The following is a 23,908-nucleotide window of genomic DNA, read 5'->3' as shown; positions in this document are numbered from 1 at the left end:
TCTATGCTTCACCTGAGTCCTGGATTTGAAGATCAAACTTTCTGTTCAGCTCTAGTTGTTTCAACCAGAACAATTGAAATTCCCCTGGTTCATTGAAAATCCATCTTTTCCCCTGGAAGAAGATGTTCAGTTTTGCTATGTAGTTGATTCTCAGTTGCATTCCAAGCTCTTTTGCCTTCCAGAATATTATATTCCAAGCCCTATGAACCCTTAATGTAGTTGCTGCTAAGTCCTGTGTGTCCTGACTGCAGCTCCACAATATTTGAATTGTCTTCTTTTGACTGCTTGTAATATTTTCTCTTTGATTTGGGAGTTCTGGAATTTGGCTATAATATTCCTGGGGGTTGGGGGTTTTTTGGATCTCTTTCTGGGGGAGATAGGTGGATTCTCTCAATTTCTATTTTTCCTTCTGCTTCTAGGATATTTGGGCAATTTTCCTGTAGGAATTTTTTAAAAATGAGGTCAAGGCTCTTTTCCTGATCATGACTTTCAGGTATCCCAAAAGCTTTTTAAATTCTCTTTCCTGAATTTGTTTTCCAGATCAGTTGTTTTTTCAATGATATATTTCACATTTTATTCTAATTTTTCATTCTTTTGGTGTTGAAGTATTGTGTCTTGACTTCTCATAAAGTCATCAGCTTCCTTTAGCTCTATTCTACATCTGAAGGATTTGTTTTCCTCTTATCTCTTTTTCCTTCTGGCCAGTCCTTCTTTTTAAAGCATTCTTCTCCCCAATAACTTTTTGAACTGTTTTACCCATTTGACCTATGCTGGTTTTAAGCATGTTATTTTCTTCAGCAGTTTTTTGGATCTCCTTAACTAAGCTGCTGACTTCTTTTTCATGTTTTTCCTACATCTCTCTCATTTCTTTTCCAATTTTTCTTCTATCTCCCTTACTTGATTTTTTTTTAGGTTTTTGCAAGGCAAATGGGGTTAAGTGGCTTGCCCAAGGCCACACAGCTAGGTAATTATTAAGTGTCTGAGACCAGATTTGAACCCAGGTACTCCTGACTCCAAGGCCATTGCTTTATCCACTACGCCACCTAGCTGCCCCTCTTACTTGATTTTCAAAATCTTTTTTGAGCTCTGTCATAGCCTGAGCCCAATTTCCATTTTTCTTGGAGTCTTTTAGATGCAGGAGCTTGTACTTCCTCATCTTCCTATTGAGTATTTTTATTCTTCTTGGGATCATAGACCATGTATTTCTCAATGGTATTCCTCTTTTTTTCTCTCTTTACTCATTTCACCAGCCTGTGCCTGGTTTTGGGGTACTTCCTGAGTTTTTGAGTATTATTGGGACACCTCCCCTACAAGGTTCTCACTGTGTGAAGCTCTGACTTCCCTCCCAATCTGTGAATGACCACAAGTGCACCCCCTGCCATGGGGCTGAGGTGGGGGGGCTGTTCTGTGGGGGGCCTAGTCTGTGATCAGGGTCTGAATGTGGTCAGAGCCCCAGAGTCCTGTTCCAGCTACAGAGGACAGACCTCTGAAGTCTCTCTCCACTCTCCTACCTTCAGTGGGCTGAGCACTCAAGGCTCAGTTGCCTGTGGGCTCCTTCTTACCAGCTCCACTCCTGCTTACTGGCTCCAGCCTGCTTCCATTTCCTGGATCTGGGTTGCTGAGCTGACTGCGCTGGTTGCTGCAACTGCCCAGAGGGTCTGGGCTTCATGTGCTCACTTTGGCAGAGGTCCCTTCCACTGATCCTCCAATTTGTGCCTGGTGTTCCCTGGGGTGTAGGTCAGGAACCTGCCCCCACTGCCATGAGCCGCAGCACCTAGGCACCCTGGGACTGCTTATAGGAGTTTGAAGTTCCTGCACTCTGGCATACAGTCTCTTTAACCCTGTGTAGTAGAGCCTTTCCACTATTTTCCAGGTTACCTTGGTCTGGAGAATTGCCTCACTGGATCTTTCTGTGGGTACTGTCTCTTGAAAATTTAGTTAGAGTCTTAATTTTAAGATTTTTGAAATATTATAGAGAGAACACGTAGGAGAGGCTCTTCTGTTGACATCTTGGCTCCTCCTCTTTTGATCAAAACTCTTTTTTTAAAGAAAGATTTTATTTATTTTGAGTTTTATCATTTTCCCCCTATTCTTGCTTTCCTTCCCTCACCTCCACAGAAGGCAGTCTGTTAGTCTTTATATTGTTTCTATGGTATGCATTGATCTAAGTTGAATGTGATGAGAGAGAAATCATATTCTTATGGAAGAAAAATAAAGTTTTAGAGATAGAAAAATTACATAATAAGATAATGGTTTCCCCCCTAAATTGAAGGTAATAGTCTTTGGTCTTTGTTCAAACTCCACAATTCTTTCTCTAGATACAGATGGTATTCTGCAACACAGATAGACCAAAATTGTGCCTGATTGTTGCACTGATAGAATGAGCAAGTCCATTAAGTTTGATCATCACTCTCATGTTGCTGTTAGGATGTACAATGTTTTTCTGGTTCTGCTCATCTTGCTCAGCATCAGTTCAAGCAAGGTAGCCATGCTTCCCTGAAATTTCCATCCCTGCTGGTTTCTAATAGAATAATAGTGTTCTATGACATACATATACCACAGTTTGTTAAGCCATTCCCCAATTAAAGGACATTCACTTAATTTCCAATTCTTTGCTACCACAAACAGGGCTGCTATGAATATTTTTGTACAAGTGATATTTTTACCCTTCTTCATAATCTCTTCAGGGTATAGACCCAGTAGTTCTACCAAACTCTTTTAATGATACAAATATGATGCTGATACCTAAACTAAGAAGAGCTTATACAAAGAAAATTTCCCTAATAGATATGAATACAAATTTTTGATCAAAATATTAGCAAAGCAATTACAGCAGTATATCACAAAGATTATAAACTATAACCAAATGGGATTTATACCAGGAATGCAAAGTTGGTTTAATAATAGAAAAATTATCAACATAACTGATTATATCAATACCAAAACCCAGAGAAATAATATTATTTCCTAAATAGATGCTTTAACTTTTGACAAACCAATTCCTATTAAAAACTCTAGAGAACATAGGAATAAAAGGAGCTTTAAAATAATATGCAGTATCTATCTAAATGTATCAGCAGATATCATCTGTAATGTGGATAAACTAGAAGCTTGTCCAGAAAGAACAGGATTTCTCTTGTCATCTCTATTATTTGGCAGTTGATAAGTTGGTATACTTAGAGAACCTAGAGAATCAACTAAAAAGCTATGTGAAATAAATAACAACTTTAACAAAGTTTAAAGATATAAAATAACCCCACATAAATCATCAGCATTTCTTTAGATGACCAACAAAGCCTGGTAGCAAGAGATAGAGAAATTCCATTCAAATTAACTGTAAAAATTCTAAAATACTTGAATTCTATCTGCCAAAATAACCCAGGAACTGGATGGACACAATTACAAAACAGCTCACATAAATAAAGTTAGATCTAAACAATTGCTCATGGGTAGACCAAGTCAATATAATAAAGATGGCAATTCTACCTAAACTAATTCATTTGTTCAGAGCTATATCAAATGACCAAAAATCACTTGAAAGAACTAGGAAAAAAACACAAAATTCATCTGACGAGCAAAAGTTCAAGAATATCAAGGGAATCAATACAAAAAAAAAAATACAAAGCAAGGTAGCCTGGTAATTCCATATCTCAAACTATATTAAAAAGCAGTAATTATTAAAGCTATTTGATACTGGCTAAGAAATAGAGTGATGGATCAGTGGAATAGACAAGATACATAAGATACAGTAATCAGTGACCATAGTAACTTAGTGTTTGATAAACTCAAAAGCCCCAGCTTTGAGGATAAGAATTCACTATTTGACAAAAACTGCTGAGAAAACTGGAAAATAATAAGACACAAATTAGATATAGACTAATATCTCACACCAAATACCAAGATAAAATCAAAATGTGTACATGATTTGGACACAAAGGGGGATAATATACATACGCAATTTGGAAGAGCAAGAAATAGACTACCTGTCAGATCTATGGGAAGGCAAGAATGCAAGACCAAATAAGATATACAGATCATTATAAAATGTAAAATACATAATTGAGATTATATTAAATTCAAAATTTTTTGATTAAACAAAAAACAAAGCAAGCAAGATTAGAAGAAAAGCAGAAAACTAGGAAATAACTTTTACAAATGTTTCTGATAAAGGCTTTATTTCTCAAATATATAGAGAACTGAGTCTGACTTATAAGTCATTCTCCAATTATTTAATGGTCAAAGTATATGAATCAACAGTTTTCAAATGAAGAAATTAAAGCTGTCTGTAGGCATTAAAATGCTCTAAATCATTATTGATTAGAGAAATGCAAATTAAAACAACTCTGAGGTACCAGCTCACACTTATCAGATTGGCTAAAATGATGAAAGAGGAAAATGATCAATATTGGAGAAGATATGGGAAATCTGGAACACTGACACACTATGAGTGAAGTTGTATACTGATCCAACCATTCTGGAGAACAATTGGAACAATGCCCAAAGGGCATTAAAAGTGTGCATACCCTTTGATCCAGCAATACCACTAAGAGATCGACATGCTTAAGAGATGATAAAAAAAAGAGAAAAGGACCAACATGTACAAGAATATTTATTATAGCAACCTTTTTTGTAGTGGCAAAAAAATTGGAAATTGAGCGAATGCCTATCAATTGGGGAAATAGCTGAACAAGCTGTAGTATATGAATGTAATTCATAATGTGTAATAAGAATTGATTAACATGTAGATTTCATAAAATCTTGGAAAAACTTGTATGAACTGATGCAATGTGAAATGAGCAGAATCAGGAAAGTATTGTACTCAATACCTGCAACAGTGTGATGATCAACTATGACTTGGCTATTCTCAGGAACACAATAAACCAAGAAAAGTACAAAGAACTCACAAAGGAAAATGCTAGCCACATCCAGATAAAGAACTGATTAACTCTGAATGCAGACTGAAGCATTATTTTTTTTCACTTTTATTCTTAGTCATTGATTTTTTCTTTTATTGTTTCTTCTTTCACAACTGTGACTAATATGCAATAAATATGTTTTATATGATAGCACGAGTATAAAAATCAATAGCAAATTGCCCACCATTTTTAGAAGAGGAGAGGGGAGGAAGAGAGAGGAAGAAAATTTTGGAAATCAGAATCTTATAAAAATGAATGCTAAAAATTGTCTTGATATGAAATTGGAGAAAAATAAAATACTATTAACATAAAGAAAACTAAAAACTTTAAGACCAAAATAGATCATTAAGCAATCCAAGTGATATTTTAGTTTTTAAATTCCTGATGCCAAGATGGTGCAGTGGAAAGAAAGTTGAATTTGACATATAGGAGCAAAATTTAATTCAGCATGTCTTACTAATCGTTTATGAATTGCCTATTAAGTAAGGAATTAAATGGCTTCTGAGATCCCTTATGGTTCAATATCTATGATTATTTGTTTTTCATAAAAGCATTAAGTTCTTCCCTTCAAATTAAAATTCTAACAGCATCCATAATATCCATGCAACTAAAAATTAATTCAGGCATCTACTGATAATTACTATTGCTGCAGTTTAGTCTTTTCCTTAGCTTGAAAAACAAAACAAAACCTTACTATTTTTATTCACACCTAATTATTGCCAGAAATATTCGTCATGCTCCAATAAGGACTTAACCCTGCATTTTGTTCCTGGGAAAGGTTGAAGTTTCATTCACCTCACAGTTCAGCTAATTAGGAACCTTGCAGATATTCATGATAAGACCACTTCACATTTATATAGCACTTAACAGGCTGTTTTCAAATATATTTGGAGTCAGGCAAGATCTGGGTTGAATGCTGTCTCAGACATATACTACTTGTGTTGTAATGGATAAGGCACTTAACTTTTGAATCCCTTAGGATGCATCTAATAAGTCACAGAAGTTTTGGTTCATGGAAGGAGTTTCTGACACTGGAAATTTGATTTCTAAGTATTTTCAAGAGAGCTATCTCATTTGACTTTGGCAATAATTCAGGGAGGAAAACTGGATCATATCTATTTCAAATAAATTGCCTTACATGTGACAAGACACAATGTCTTGCTTGGTATCAAATGGCTAATAAAATATGGACAAGTGCAGAGCACTAAATTTGGAGTTCAAGACCAGAGTTTAAATCTTACTTCTGAGGCTTACTACTTTTTTGATGAGGAAAGGGCACCTAACATCTTTGGGTCTCAGTGTCTTCACCTAAAAATGGAGGGTTTAGACTAGATCAGTAGATTCCAATTGTTCTTTGGAGACCCCCCCTCCTCTGAATGACAACAAAATGTTGTGATCTTGCAGAGTAAGTGAGCATGTTGCTCCCAATATTCTGCAATTATTTACTACTAAAGACTTGGATCACTTCCAAGAAAGATCAAATTTGACTAAATTGAATCCATTGGATTCTCAGATGCCTTGAAGCTATGTCTATGAGTTCTGTGTGGGAACTCCCTAATCAATGTAGAGGAGCAATTTATCTGTAATTTAAGTCTTGGAAAATTTACCCCAGGCACTGAGAAGTTAAATTATTTGAACTTGGTCTCACAGCTAGTATGTCAGAGGCAGAATTTGAACTCATATCTTCCTGACTCTAAATTATCCCTCTAGCCTCAATACTAAGCTGTCTTCCCTTTGTAGTCTAATAAAACTATCTGAAGAAAAAATGTTAGTGTCTCATGAAGTCTGTCCTCAACATATGACATTTTTACTGGTTTTTACATTTTACAAAGCATTTCCTATAGATTATATAGATATTATAGATTTCTATATGGTTTCACAATCAAACTGTAAAGTAAGTGAGACAAGTATTATTATCTCTATTGCACAGATGTGGAAACTTAGGCAAAGAGAGTGTAAAAGATATACCAGTGGTCTCACAACTAGAAAATGTCCACAAGAGCTTTTGAACTCGAATGTCTAGAAATCTTTTTCTGTACAACAGTAATAAGATCCTCATGCAAGCAGAGTTATTTGGGAAAATGTATAAAGTTCACTTCAAAGTGGCAGATAATCTTGCTAATCCCTGAGGAAATCCATTTAACCAATAAGGGAGCTTCTGATCTTGTTTTTGGTACATAGTATTTTATATATCTTATCTTTCCTTTCTTTAGTGTCAACAAACCCAGGTCACAATTTCTGGAGAAAATATTGGCTATGAGGGATAGTCAAGATTAGATTGACTTATCCTCTTTCTTAAAATATAGGCAAATATTGGATTCATCAGAGAGTGTTTAAAATTTCAAAAGGAGTCCAATCTTCCACTTTTTAAATGGAGTGAGAAATCATTGAGTTGGAGAAACTGAAAGCTATTTTGGATAGATAGATCTTTAATTACTTATTGAGTAGCTTCCATATTTCCCCAATGTATAAGTCACACCCTTTTCCAAAAATTTTAGGGTCTAAAACTAGGAACATCTTAACCAGTGGTTGTAGATTTTTTTTACTTGCATTTCCTGCTTTTTCACACTTGTTGTCTTTGTGCTCATTGTTTCACATTTGTTATTGGTATATATTAGATTATGTTTTGCCACGTTCTGCCCAGAAATTGCTCAGAAAAGATTTTTATACAGTGCTGAATTCAAGTTTAAAGTAATGCAGTTTGCAACAGTGAATGGAAATAGTGCTGCTGAACGTCATTTTGATCCTCCTCCAACTGAGAAAACAATCCAAGACTAGCTATGGGAAGAAGAAACCCTACTGAAAACACTATGGCAGAAGAAGGACATGAAAGGCAAATCAGCAAAATTGCCTGAATTAGAGAGGGAATTGAAGAGATGGAATGAAGAGCAAAGGGCCATTAGAATTCCTTTGTTCACAAAGATGGTTCAGCAGGTCAGAAGAACTGCTGATGAAAAAGATGTTACTGATTTCAAAGGAGGACACAATTTGTGCTTCAAGTTAATGAAACAGAATGGACTAAGCATGAGTCCACATACCAGACTTTCTCAGGGAGTGTTTGTGGTCAACCACAGATCAGAGCACAGGCAGGAGAGCAGTCAGAGCCTCTCCTAAGACAGTGATTCATCATCAAATACATATGAGGACAAGCTAATGGATGGGAGTGATGAGGAGTTATATGAATTTTAAGATGAATAAAATTTGAATTCAATAACTATGTAATACAAATTTTGGACCCCCAAATTAACCTGCATCTTATACATGGGGAAATATGATATGTCTATCAACCAAACTAGCCTGATATTTAAATAGGATTAAAGATTTAATTCAATCAAAATTTACTAAATCTTTCTGTGTTCAAGGCACTGAGTTAATCAGAATGAAACCATCCCTTTTCTCATGGAGTTCACCTTCTATTGGCAGAAACAACAAATATACTGCTAAATAAATACAATATAATGAAAAATCATTTCAAGAAGCAAAGAATGCTAGTTATTTGACAGGATTTAAGAGGTGATCCTTAAGATAGGCTTTGAAAAAACTTAAGAATTTGACTTCTGGGGTAGAGTCAGGATGGCAGTGTAAAGTTAGGAAACTACTGGTGCTTTTCCAGAAACAACATTAAATACAGACCCATAAGCTACAAATCCCACAAAAAGAGTGAAAAAAGTTCTCAACTCAAGATATTGTGGAGGAACTTCAGTAAAGATCTGTCTCACTTGGGGAAAAGGGGAGTATAGCCCACCATAGGTAGAAAAGCTATTAGCCACAACATAGCTCAGGTCTCAAGACTCAGTGAGTCAGTGGTACAGACTCTGTTGAAGGCCCCAATTCCATATCAGAAGACAATGTTTGAACCCTGGGAATGCTGGTGCAATGGACTTGACTGGGTTGGGTTACCCTAACAACTGCTGCATAGCAATGCCTTGGGAAGCAGAAAACCAGGGCTACCCTAAAGGACAGAGCAAATCACTACATAGGCAATGCTATAGGCAGGTAATAAACCTGGGACTAGGTCCAGGCCACAACACAAAAAACTTGGGACTATACTCCCTGTGCCCCAAGAGAAGAGATTAACTATCAAAATGAGCAAAAAAGTTGTTAGCCATAGAAAGCTACTATGCTGATAGAGATGATAAAAAATATCATCTCAGGAAAGGAAAGCAAGTGACAAAATACCTACATGTGAAGCCTCAAAGGATTTTATGATTTGGCCTCAAATCCAAAAAAGGCCTTTTAAAAGAGATCAAAAAGGATTTTAAAAACCAAAGAAGAAAGGAAGAAGAAAAATGGAGAAAAGAAATGTAAACCATGTATGAGAGTTATAAAAAAATTGACTGAAGAAATTAACTCCTTTAAGAGTAAAAATGACCAATTAAAAATGTAATTTATCAAAAATCAAAATTGACCAATTGGAAAAGGAATGAAACTCATCAAAAAATAAAATTGACCAACTGGAAAAGGAAAATAAATCATGTAAAAGTAAAATTAACCAACTGGAAAAGGAAACACAAAAACTAACTGAAATAAATAAAATTGAACAATGGAAACTAATGACTCTATTAAACACCAAAATTCTATCAAACAAAACCAAAAGAATGAAAGAATAGAAGAAAATAGATCCAGAAGAGATACATTATGCGTTATTGGTCTACTTGAAAGTCTCAGTCAAAAAAGAGCCTGGAAAATATCTTTCAAGAAATTATCATAGAAAACTGAAACTGATGATGCTTTAATTGATACTTTAATTCATGAGGGTTGAATATAGTTGGAGGAAGGGGTACTTAGAGGGTATTGGTATAAATAGATCATGAAGTGATTTTTGCTTTACATGTTTCTTTAGTTCTCATGGATTGTATTTCTAATGCAACAGAGGGAGGAGGGAGCGTATACAGAAAGTAGGGCAAAAGTACATCTTGAAATGATTTTGCTTTACGTGATATTTTAGCTACAGTTGGAGTATACTTAGAGGGGGATGATATAGATGGATCATGAAGTGATTTCCTTTTTTTCTAATTCATTTATTTATTTTTGAATTTTACATTTTTCCCCTAATCTCGCTTCCCTCCCACCCCCACTCCCCACAGAAGGTAGTCTGATAGTCTTTACATTGTTTCCATGCTATACATTGATCAAAATTGAACATGTTGAGAGAGAAATCCTATCCTTAAGGAAAAAAATAAAATATAAGAGATAGCAAGATTATATAATAAGATAACTTTTTTTAAAATTAAAGGTAATAGCCTTTAGTCTTTGTTCAAACTTCATAATTCTTTCTCTGGACACAGATGGTATTCTCCATCACAGATAACTCAAAATTGTCCCTGATTGTTGCACTGATGAGATGAGCAAGTCCATTAAGACTGATCATCAACCCCATGTTGCTGTTATGGTATACAATGTTCTGGTTCTGCTCATCTTGCTTAGCATCAATTCATGTATATCCTTCCAAGCTTCTCTGAATTCCCATCCCACCTGAATTCTAATAGAGCAATAATGCTTCATAACATACATATACCACAATTTGTTCAGCCATTCCCCAATTGATGAACATTCACTCAATTTCTAATTCTTTGCCACCACAAACAGAGCTGCTATGAATATTTTTGTGCTAATGAATTTTTTAACCCTTTTTCATGATCTCTTCAGGGCCCAGTAGTGGTTTTGCTGGATCAAAGGGTATGCACATTTTTATTGCCCTTTAGGAATAATTCCAAATTGCTCTCCAGAAAGGTTAGATGAGTTCACAGCTCCACCCACAATGCATTAGTGTACCAGATTTCCCATACCCCTTCCAACAATGATCATTTTCCTTTCTGGTCACATTGGCCAGTCTGAGAGGTGTTAGTTGGTACCTCAGAGATGCTTTAATTTGCATTTCTCTAATCAGTAAATATTTAGTGCAATATTTCATATGACCATGGATCACTTTGATTTCCTCATCTGTAAATTGCCTTTGGCCATTTTTCAATTATGAAGTGATTTTCTTTACAGGATACTTTATTTCATGAAGATTGTATTTCTATAGAGGGTAACTGGAAAAATAGTTTGGTATAAATTGACTATAATTTAATGATACTTAAGGATCTTGAGAATAGTATTTCTAATGGGATAATTGAGGGGAGTGTACTTAGACAGAGCAGTGGGTATGAAGTGACTATGAGATGACAATGCTTATCAATCAATCAATCAACCAACCCTTGAAAATTGTACTTCCATCAGCACAGATAAAAAGAGTATATATAGTGACAGAGATTGAGGGTACAAGACAGATTTAAGACACTTAACACATGAATAGATGGTTTATACTAGGAGGCATTAGAAGATAAATAATACTGCAGGAAGAGACAGAAAGACCTATTATAGTAGAGGGAAAGAAGAGAGTATGTGACCATTGAGTAAATCTTACTTTCAATCAATTTGGTTTGAAGAGGGAATAACATATATTCTCAGTTGGGTTTAAAAATTTATCCTACCCTACAGGGAAAAGGATGGTGAAGGGGAAATAAAAGGGAAGAAGGGATTGATAAAAGGATGGGCAAAAGTTAAAGTAAAGATAAACTTAAAGTTAAAGAGAAACCTAAAAAGAAAAGTAAAAGGGGAAAGTGAGAAGGAAAGGGAAACAAGTTGATAGAAAGAAGGGCTGATCTAGAGGCAGCAATCAGAAGCATTTGTAAAGAGGAATAAGAGGAAAGGAAAGAGACAAGTATAAATGGGGGAAGACAGCATGGAGGGAAATGCAGAGTTTGTAATTATAACTATAAATATGAATGGGATGAACTCTCCCATAAAATGGAAGCAGATAGCAGAGTGGATTAAAAACCAGAACCCTACAATACATTATTTTTAGGAAATACATTTGAAGCATAGAGATGCACACAGAGTAAAGGTAAAAGGCTGAAGCAGAATATATTATGCTTCAGCTGAAGTAAAAAAAAAAACCCAGGGTTAGAAATCCTGCTCTCAGATAAAGCAAAAGCAAAATAAAATAGATCTAATTAAAAGGGATAAGGAAGGAAACTACATCTTCTTAAGAAGTACCATAGGCAATGAAGTAAAATCAATATTATATATATATATATATATATATATATATATATATATACACATATGTATATATGCACACTAAGTGGTATAACATCTAAATTCTTAGGGGAGGAAACTAAACAAATTAGAAAGAGACATACTGCAAAACTATTCTAGTGGGGGAATTTCAATTTTCTTCTCTCAATTAGATAAATCTAATCATAAAATAAATAAGAAGGAAGTTAAAAAGGTGAATAGAATTTTAGAAAACTTAGATATGATAGACTTCTGGAGAAAACTGAATGGGGATAGAAAGGAATATAGTTTTTTCTCTGTAGTACATGGGACCAACACAAAAAGTATACTTTTGGGGGCATAAAAACTTCATAATCAAATACAGAAAAACAAAAATATTAAGGCATCCTTTTCAGATCATGGAGCAATAGAAATTACATTTGAATAGATAAACATATGAAAAGATAAACCAAAAATTAATTGGAAGCTAAATAACCTAATTTTAAATAATGAGTGAATCAAATAATAAATCATAGAAATAATTAACAATTTCATCCAAGACAATGACAACAATATGACACAATACCAAGACTCCTGGGATATAGCCAAAATATTTTTTAGGGGGAAATTTTATAAATTCTAAATGCTTATACAAATAAAATAAAGAAAGAGATCAACGAATTGGGCATGCAACTAAAAAAGCTAGAAAAAAATTAAAAATCTGATTACCAAATTAAAAATTCTGAAAAATCAAAGGAGAAATTAATGAAATTAAAAGAAACTATTGAACTAATAAATAAAACTAAGAGTTGGTTCTATGAAAAAACCAATAAAATAGATAAATCTTTCATTAATCTTATATTTAAAAAAGAAAGAAGAAAACAATATTATCTGCATCAAAAATAAAATGGGTGAACTCACCACACATGAGGAGGAAATTAAAATAATAATTCAGAGCTATTTTGCCTATTTGCCAAGAAACCTGACAAAAATAAGTGTAATGGATAAATAATTACAAAATTAAGTAACCCAGATTAACAAAAGAGGAAATAAAATCCTTAAATAACCCCATTTCAACAAAACATGTTGAAGAAACTATCAATAAACTTCCTAAGAAAAACTTTCCAGGTCTAGAAAGATTTGTAAGTGAATTCTACCAAACATTTAACAAACAATTAATTAGAATTTTATATAAACTGTTTTTAAAAATAGGTGAAGAAAATGTTCTGCCAAATTCCTTTTATAACTCCAATATGGTGTTGATACCTAAACCAGGAAGAGTCAAAAACATACAGAAAATTATAGCCCAAGCTCCCAAATGAATATTGATGCAAAAATTTTAAATGAAATTATGTCAGAGGTAGCAAGACATTATTACTTCAAAAATACACCATAATCAGGTAGGATTTATACCATAGATGGTTCAATATTAGGAAAACAATCAACATAATTGATTATATCAATAGCAAAATTATCAGAAATCATATAAGTATCTCAATAGATGCTGAAAAAGCCTTTGACAAAATATAGCATTGATTCCTATTAAAAATAAAAGAGAGCACAAGAATGAATAAAGTTTTCGTTAAAGTGCTAAGAAGCATTTATCTAAAACCATCAGTAAGCATTATATGCAATAGGGATAAACTAGAAGCATTTCCAGTAAGATCAGGGGTGAGACAAGGATGCCCATTATACTACTATTATTGAATATAGTATTAGGAAATGTTAGCTTTAGCAATAAAAGAAGAAAAAGAAATTGAATTAGAATAGGCAATGAGGAAACAAAACTTTCCTTCTTTGTAGACAATATGATTCTACACTTAAGAGAACCCTAGAAAATCAACTAAAAAACTACTTGAAACAATTAACAACTTTAGCAAAGTAGCAGACTATAAAATAAATTCACACAATCATCAGCCTTTCTCTATGTAACCAATAAAGCCCAAGTGAAAGAGATAGAGAAATTCCATTGAAAGTAAATGTAGATAACATAATTGAAAATCTATCTCCCAAGACAAATCCAGAAATTATATGAACACAATAACAAAATGCTTTTCACATAAAAAAGTCACATCTAAACAATTGGGAAAACACTTGTTCAAGGTTAGACTGAGCTAATATAATAAAAATGACAATTCTGCCCAAATTAAATTATTTATGCAGTGCCAAACTAATCAAACTACCAAAAAAAACTGTTTTTACAGAGCTAGAAAAAAAAATAACAAAATGTATTTGGAGCAACAAAATGTCAAGATCATGAAGACAATGAAATGAAAATTCAAAGGAAGGTGAGCCTCACTGTACCATAATCTAAAACTATATTAGAAAGCAGTAATCATCAAAACTGTCTGATACTAGATAAGAATTAGAAAAGTGGATCATTGGATTAGATAAAGTAAAAAGGAACAGAAGTAAATGTTTGATAAACCCAAAGACAATAGCTTCTAAGATAAGAACTCACTATTTTATAAAAACTGCTGGGAAAACTGGAAAATAGAATGGCAAAGACCAGGCAGAGATCTACATCTTATATCCTATATCCAAATAAGTTAAAAATGGAGACAGGATATAGACATAAAGGATAATACCAAAAACCAATTAAGAGAACAGGAAAGGCTCTGTCAGATCTATGGAGAAGGGAAAAGTTTATTACTGAACAAGAAGTAGCCAAAATGGATGATGTTGACCATATTAAATTAGAAAGTTTTTGCATGCATGAAACCAATGCAGTTAAGATTAGAAGGAATGCAGAAAACTGAAAAACAAATTTTCTCAGCTAGTGTTTCTGATAAAGAACTTCTTTCTAAAACATATAGAGAAGTGAATCAAATTCCTAAGATTACAAGTCATTCTCCAAATGACAAATGGACAGATATGAATAGGCAGTTCTCAGATGAAGTATTTAAAATTAACTATAATCATATGAAAAAATGTTCTAAGTCACTATTAATTAAAGAAATGCAAATTAGAGTAACTCTGAGGTACCGCCTCATATCTATCAAATTGGCTAGGATGACTAAAAAAGGAAAATGATCAATACTGGAGAGGATGTGGGAAAATTGGAACTCTAATGTACTGTTGGTAGAATTGTGAATTGATCCAAACATTTCTGGAGAATAATTTGGAACTATGTCCAAAGAGCAACCAAACTGTGTATACCCTTTTATCCAGCAATATTACTAATAAATATATAACAAAAAATATTATAAAAATGATAAAAGTTCTACATTGCAAGAATATTTATAGCAGCTTTTTTGTAGTAACAATGAACTAGAAACTGAGGGAAAGCCCATTAATTGGGGAATGACTGAGCAAGTTATGGAACATGAATGTTATGAAGGTCTATTGTTCTGTAAAAAAATCACAAGTGGTTGGACTTAAAGTATAGAAAGACTTGAATGAACTGATGCTGATTGAAGTAAGCAGAACCAAGAGATCTAATACACATTAACAACAACTTTGTGAGATGATCAACTATGATGGATGGAGCTCCTCTCAGCAGTTCAGTGATCAAGGACAATCCTAAGAGACCTGCTAGGAACAATGCCATCTACATCCAGAGTATAAAATTCTGGAGTTCAAATGCAGAGCAAGGTATGCTATGTTCACTTTTTAAAATGTATTTTATGTTTTTTTTTTCTTTCTCATGGTTCCCCCCCCCTTTAGCATTAGTTTCTCTTCCACAACATGACTAATATGGAAATGTATTAAATTTCATTGTACATGTATAAATTTTGCCATATTGTTTGCCATCATGTAAACACAGGAGCTAAGGGAGGGTGGTAGGAAAATGTGGAACACATAAACTTGCAAGTGAATGAATGTTAAAAACTACCTGATCATGGAAAGAATAAAATAAATAAGAAAAAAAGAAAAAATAAGAAAGCAAGATAGACTTTAAACATGTGGTCCATTTGCACATAGAGGCAGGAATTGGATAATTTGATTAGAAGAGAATCTGTGTTCTGGAAGATAATATGCAAGAAAACAAAACATATATGGGAGCTATTCTGTACAAGACTTTAAGTATATATCTAAGAAGTTTTTGTTTTATATTAGAGGCAGTAAGAAATTGAAGGTTTTTGAGTGGCTAAAGTCATATTGGTTATTTATAATTATTGATTGATAGTTACATGAATGGTGAATTAGAGAGGGGGAAAGGCTAGAAAATGAATTCCAATTAAGAAATACTTGTATTAGTCCAAGTAATAGAGGCCTGAGCTTTTATGTGTGATAGGAGAAAAGGGAGTGAAAGATAGTGATACCATGGAGGTAGAATTAACAATCTGGGACTAGAATTCAAAGGCACCTGAATATTCTCTAAGTCAACTACATTATTTTGCAGATGAGAAAACCAAAGCTCAAGTACATCAGGAAAATACCATTGTAATGTGAGGAAACTAATGAGGAAACCTACCCCAAAGTGGTGAAGTTTTGGGCTTAAGGAAGAGCAAAACCTGAATTAACTTAAAAGCACAAGTAACAACCTTGAGCTAGACTACATGGGAAAGCCTAACTTGAAGGCTGATGGGCATTTCTCCTTGACTTAAATACCACTACCCATTGGGAGATAAGATTTATTCTTATTTAAAAATTATTCCCAGAATTTTTTGATTATAGATAGTTTAGGGAAAAAAACTGATTATATGATGTCATCATGGCCACTTGTAGAAAATTTCCACATTTCCCTTTCCCCCTCTGCAAAAGTTCACCATAATATGACCCTCTGTTGGGAACACATTCAGAAAGAAGTTTCCTAAGGGTTCTAAGGTAGATGCAAATTCTTCTCCCAATTAATCTTCTTGGCCTCCAGAGAAGATCAGAAGAAGGCTGATATTAGTGTTTCCTTAAGTTCTCTGGATGTTGATCAATGAAGAGATTATTTTAAAAGGTCAATTTTCAGCAGTGTTAGGAAATGCTTGAATCTAACAGATATGATTTCTCCTTTTCCTTGACTTCATTTATATGGCCCAGTACCTTCTGAGGTCTTCAGAATTTCAATTAAGTTAACTCATTTTCTAACACAATAGCTTTCAGGAGGTTGATGATCAATAAGACAATCGACTCTTGATAGTCTTATAAATGGGGATCCTCCAATAAGACATACTAAGAGTCTTCTAGAAGACATAACTTTATGACTCAGAAGTTAGTGTCTCTGCCCCTCCCCCCCGCTTTTGAGGACTTCAAGCAAGGATTGTTTGACCATTTATCAGGTAGGAGCTGGATTAAATGGCCATTCAGGTCCCTTTCCTCTCTGAAATTCTGTAATTCTATAATTCTACCTGCATAAATCAAATCTCATTAGGTTAAGTAGTTGGAATAATGTCAGTGTATTTTATTTCAACCTATTGAACCTCTCAGAGTCCTAGTTATAACCAACTGACATAATAGAATTTATGCCAGGGTTAATATTGCAATGCAAGGTATGTGATCAGTGATTGAGATGGGAAATATGGTCTAAAACATGCCTGTTCTACTGCACAACTCACGGGAGTTTATTTTTGTCAGGATCTGCCTCAGATTCTTCAAGGAACCTAGTCCTTCACATTTTTGGCATTCCTCTCACCAGTTTATATTGTTCCCTGACCCCAAAACACTCAAAACCACAACTTTGGCTAGTGTGAATTTTCTGTGAGTCAGTTGTTAAATTGGAAGCACGAAGAAGAAAAAGTTCTCTATGGGACTTTAAGATTCTAGAGATGGAATGTTTTATAAGTTGGAGCACTTTATTATCTAGATGGGAAAGGGAGAAGCCATGAATTAAATGAGAGTAGAAATGATGAGAAGTCTACTTAAATATTAACTTCTAAAGAAGGAAAACACAAGTATCAACATAGGCTACCCACACATCAAATATTCTCACATTCCACTTAGGCATTTGAGTTAGCTTTCAAACTTTGGCAAGGCTTATTGTTATAGTATCCTAAACTTTCTTCAAAGAGAATTGAATGGCTTTTCCTTAACTAGTCAATGTGATCTTGAGGAATGACTTCCTAATTCAATAGAGTCAGAAATGGAACCTAGCACCAACATCCCATCTCTTTGCTCTATCTGCCCCCCAATCAGGTTTACTGTGGCAGCATGTGCTATTGTATATAAACAACTCATTTTATTGATGTTGAGTGTTTTCAGTTGTGTCCAACTCTTTTTGACTCCATTTGGGATTTTCTTGGCACAGATGTTAGAGTGGTTTGCCATTTCCCTCTCTAGTTCATTTTATAGATAAAGAAACAGAAGCAAACGGTTAAGTGACATGCCAAGAGTCACACAACTAATAAGTTTCTGAGAACAGATTTGAACTCAGGAAGATGAGTCTTCTTGACTCCAGGTCCAGTACTCTAACCACTGGGTCACCTAACTGCCCCATTCAATTCATAGTTACCAAGTTTAAAAATTATACTGCATAAGTTGGAAGATAACCATCGCCCTACCCCCAATTTACTTTTTCAGTTTCTACTGTTAATAATTCATCTGGGCAAGAACTTGGCCTTAAAAGAAGAGACCCTCAAAACATATGTCCTACTTCCAGAGATTCAGTATTAAAGGCAGTGCATAATTAAAAAAGGAGAAACCAAAAAGCAACATGTGGTTTTTTCTAATTATCTATTGAAGCTGTGGAAGTAAACACTAAATTTCTCTTGTGTATCATTCAGTAATTTATTATCATAGCACTCTAACTCTTCATCTAAAGGAAGTGAATGCCTCTGATCTGATTGAGCTGGGGGGGGGGGAGCTATCAGGAGTTCTAGGTTTCATTTCTGTCTCTTTTGAAGTATAAAGTCATTTCTCAAAATAACATCATCCATTTAGACAGAGTAATTCAATTCCCTTTGGGGTTTTTTTGTTTGGTTTTTTTTGTTTTAGATTTTTTCAAGGAAATGGGGTTAAGTGGCTTGACCAAGTCCACAGGGCTAGGTAATTATTAAGTGTCTGAGACCGGATTTGAACCCAGGTACTCCTGACTCCAGGGCCGGTGCTCTATCCATTGCACCACCTAGCTGCCCCTCAGTTTCCTTTGTTGAAGATTTAGAGTGCTACAATAATAAATTTCAATTTTTTAAAAAAGCTTTTATTTTTTACCAGCAACAATATTTTTCACAGTTATTAAAGTTCCTGAATACCTTTTACAGCAAATGTAAAAAAAATTCCTTTCACAACTACAATTGAAACAAAATGTATTTATAGCTCAAAGAAGACTTACCTATTTTAATAGTCAAGCCAAATATTATATTGTTGATCTAGAAAAATATAGAAACAAATAGGTGAAACATGTTTATAACAAGCAATCAGTGTCATAGGGACAAAGTCATAATGGGAAATATGTTACTGAGGATAAGTATAGAGTTGTCACTCAAGTAGGTAGAACTGAAGAACTGCTAGAAAAAGCTAGAGGAAAGCCAGGGACTGAACCTAGGAGTGTGGAGCATGGTGCTCTGGCTCTAGGACAAGGCTAAGTTGGATGGAGCTGTCCTAGGTACAGGGGTTTCTCTTTCTGGAAGCTGAGCTAAACAGGGCTAAGCTAAGTCAGAGAAAATGGTAGATTAGAATGGACCTGAGGAAATACTAGGTTTGAGACATGGTAGATATGGTTTTGAACAGAGAAGCATAGGAAGTCATAAAAATGTCCACTGCTGAATAATTTCCACTTACATGAAGGTGAAGGATCCACTATATGATTCTTAGAACAAATTTGCAATTCATTCTTGCTTTACCTCCCTGCATATAGATGGTAGTCTTAGGAGTTCTCTCAGCATTTCTAAGCATAACTTGTCCATAGAATAATGTGAGACTTCATACCTATGTTGACGGAACTTATTCTGGTTCTAAATCAATGAGATTTCTTTCAGTTAAGAAATTTCTTCTACCAACAAAGCTGGACAAATGTTCTAGGGCTTATAGTTTGAGAGAGTTGCCTGGTTCAAGTGACTTATCCAAATAGAGCAAGATTCAGAATTAGATATACTGCTTTATGCAGGTCAAACCTAGAATCTTAACCACTGAGACCACACTGAGACACAATGAGTTAACTAATTGTAGAAAAGCAGAATTTTAAATGATTTTTATGTGGTTGTTCCAAAGAAAAATTCTTCAGCACTTTTGGTTGAAGTGCTTACTAAGTCCCACACTCAGAAGAGATAAATGGCTATAACAGACAATCTAAAAAATCATTCTGAACAGAACCTGCCAAAAGACAAAGTGAAACAAGTTCTCAGCTCAGGATATTATGAAGGACCTTCTATATCATATGGGTAGCTCAGCATAAGCAGGAGAACTGGATAGCCAGTTGGAGGGTCTTAGCCACAGTAAAGTTTAGGACTCAGCAATCCAGAGGTACAGCAGGCCAGCAGTGAGGGTCCCAACCCAGGTTTAGAAGACAAAGTTCAAGCCTTAGAAATTCTGGGGCAACAGGACTGGGTTGGGTTGGGTTACCCTAAATCAGGGAATAAATTGCTAGCACTTGAAACATCATAGGCAATGCCATAGGCAAACAATAAGGCAAGGAATAGACCCCCAGTCCCAACTCTGCTGCCTAGCAGCAGAGTTCAACTATCACAATGAGCAAAAAAAGAAATACACAAACAAAAACAAACATACACTCAGTGCAAAACATAAAAAGCTACTATTCTGAAAGAGATGATAAAATGTCCTCTCAGGAGAGGAAAGAAGTGACAAAATGCCTACATGTGAAGTCTCAAAGGGATTTTTGAATTGGTCTCAATTCCAATTCCTTGGAAGAATTCAAAAAATTAAAAAAACAAAAAAAGAGAGGAAGAAGAAAAATGGAGAAAAGAAATATGAGCCATACAGGAGAATTATAAAAAAATTGACTGAAGAAAACAATACTTTTTAAAGTAAGATTGGTCAAATGAAATAAGAAATAAACTCCTCTAAAAGTAAAATTGGCCAACTGAAAAAGGAATGTAATTCATCAAAAAATATGTAATTTATCAAAAAGTAAAATTATCCAGTTGCAAAAGGATATGCAAAAACTAATTGAAGAAAATAAAATCCTAAAAAATAGAATTGAACAAATGAAAACTAATGACTCTATGAGACATCAAGATCTATCAAACAACACCAAATGTTAAATATAGAAGAAAATGTAAAGTATCTCATAGGAAGAAAGGAAATACTTGGAAAATATATTCAAGAAAGATAATTTAAAAATTATTGGTTTACCTGGAAGTCATGATCAGAAAAAGAACCTGGACAATATCATGTAGGAAATTAGATAGGATGGAGGAAAAAGAAAAGGTTTTTCATAGCTAGTAATTCTATAAGAAATAATGATCATATGAGCTTTGGAAAAGTCTGGAAAGACTTGCATGAACTGATGTGAAGTAAGTAGAACTAGGAGAACATTGTACACATTAATAGCAACATTGTAAGATGATCAATTATGATGGACACAACTCTTCTCAACAATTCAGTGATAATCCTGAGAGGCTTGTCATGGAAAATAATATCTACATGCAGAGAAAATACTATGGAGTCTGATTGTAGAGCAAAGCATATTCTGTTCACTTTTTTTTAGGTTTTTGCAAGGCAATGGGGTTAAGTGGCTTGTCCAAGGCCACACAGCTAAGTAATTATTAAGTATCTGAGGCCACATTGGAACTCAGGTACCCCTGACTCCAGGGCTGGTGCTCTATCCATTATGCCACCTAGCCACCCCCTCTGTTCACTTTTTAAAACTTCTTTTATCTTGTTCCTTTCTCTCTCATAATCTTTTTTCCCCATTTAGTTCTAATTCTTCTTTCACAACATGCCTATTATGGAAAAATATTAAACATGATTGTACATGTACAACTTATATCAGATTGTTTGCTGCCATAAGGAAGGGGAGAGGTAAGAAGGGGTAGTAGAAAAATGTGAAACTCAAAAGCTTGTAAAAAGACAGATATTGAAAACTATCTTTGCATTTAATTGGAAAAAATAGAGGGAGAATCAAAAGAAATCATTTCAATTGGTTTTACCCCTTTCTCTGAGGGCAACAGTAATGCCACACACACATACACACATATAAATACACTGGCATAAGCAGCCCACAGATTATGCAAATAAATTAATACAGCAATTGCCATTCCCATTTCACAGATAAGACTCAGAAACTTTATTCTGAACCACAGGATAGCTAATATTCTACTTCAATATCCACTTTCTGAAAAGTTTTCTTGGGCTGATTAATTTAGTTTTGTTAGCATCTTGGAGAAAGAGGATATGACTTTTAGTGTGCTTGTAAAGATATGTATCTGGTTCCCAGATGAAAGTAAAAGAATAATTTTCTTCATAGCATTTCTAAAATTAGTCTTCTTAAACTTTTAAAAATTACCACGAAATGATCTGTCATTACATTTATTATTTCATGGATTGTTATTGTTTTTGTGTATGTGCTGTCTCTATGTGCTTCTATTAATACCCAGAATGTGTATATCATATTGCTCTAAAATTTTTTTTTCTGCTGGGAAGGCATGGAAAGGAGAAGGAAAAACCTTAATTGCCCAAGAAATAGAACTCCAGCTTTAAAATGCCCCTTTCCTTCTGTTAGTCATGCTACAATGTTCTGGGATGTCTCCCATTTGGGAAAGGACACCAAGAGGGTGAGTCATGTGAGTAATTTTTCCTTTGGATGAGTTTTTTAAACTATTAAACTATTTTAAATTATTATGAAGAGCTAATTTAATGTCTCATTAAGGTGTAAAAATGACTGGCAGATGGCAGTGGTGAGCTGTCCAAGATTTCTGGCATACAGAGATTAGGGAACTGGGCAAAGATTTGAGAGTCCCAAATTCAGTAGATTTTGCCCACCTCTTATGATCTCTTGGAATTCTTCTATATCTAAGGAAGAAGTCAAAGAACCAATCTTTGAACTATTTATTGTGGAACCCCATTATATTTCTAGTGTTGGACAATGAATGGGATCTTGACACATTTGATTGACTAAAGATGGTCATTTCTAATTTTTGCCTTATTTTTCTACATTTGTACTTGCCTTTTCTAAACATGAAGATAGTAAAAATACACATGTACAGTTTACCTTGGGAAGATGCTCTGTGCTGGTGCTCTTAACTGATGTTTTCACTGAATTCAATAAAAGATTTGGTTTTATCGCTTTCTTCTGTATTTTTCAGTCTTGGGCACTAATAGACTAACAATCTACATGTGTAGATTATAAAGCTCATTGTCTAGAAGCAGCAAGATCAGAAGACTTCCCTAAGCAACATTCAAGATGAGTAGGTCCTGGGAAACAGCAATGGGAATTGACTAGTAACTAGTGGTGCCATAGTGTTCAAGTATAGACAGCAAAGGTCCTGGGTCTCTGAGATCCTCAATATTTTGTCCTGAGCTGCCAGAAAAGATCCTACAGATTCAGAATTCTGAACATCAAAAACTAAGATTAGGAGAACCTAATCCCTGAAAGTGAAATCCTACACAAGAACCCAAGGAATATAGAGTGAGACCAAGCATAGATAGTCTCTCCACCAAAAGTTAAACAGGGGACCTAGTCTGTCCCTGATCCAAACTCCAAATCAGAAACTAAAGATGGAGAGATAAGTGAAATAAAGAAAATACCAAACAGTATCCAAGATTAATGCAAATTTAAAATCCCTCCAAAAAAACAATTTATTAAAGCAGCAAATATAGAAACAAAATTTTAAAATAATGAATTTTACACAATGGAAACTTAAAAGAAAGAAAATGAGATTGAAAAATAATCTGGAGGAAAGAAATAGGAGAATACATAGCTTAGAAGAGAAAGCAGTAAATTTTACCTGAGAATGGAATTCCTGAAAACTGGAATAGAACAAGCAGAAATCAATGGTTACCTTAAAAAAGCAATAAATATTAATACAAAATCAAAATACTAAAATATTAAAAGAAAAGATAGTATCTTAAATTCAAAACAACAGCTATGGAAAACAAATCAAGTAGAGATAATTGAAGAAATA

This window comes from Macrotis lagotis, chromosome 8, assembly GCF_037893015.1.
Source record: "Macrotis lagotis isolate mMagLag1 chromosome 8, bilby.v1.9.chrom.fasta, whole genome shotgun sequence".
Taxonomy (NCBI): Eukaryota; Metazoa; Chordata; class Mammalia; order Peramelemorphia; family Peramelidae; genus Macrotis; species Macrotis lagotis.
Note: the sequence above shows the minus strand (reverse complement) of the source record.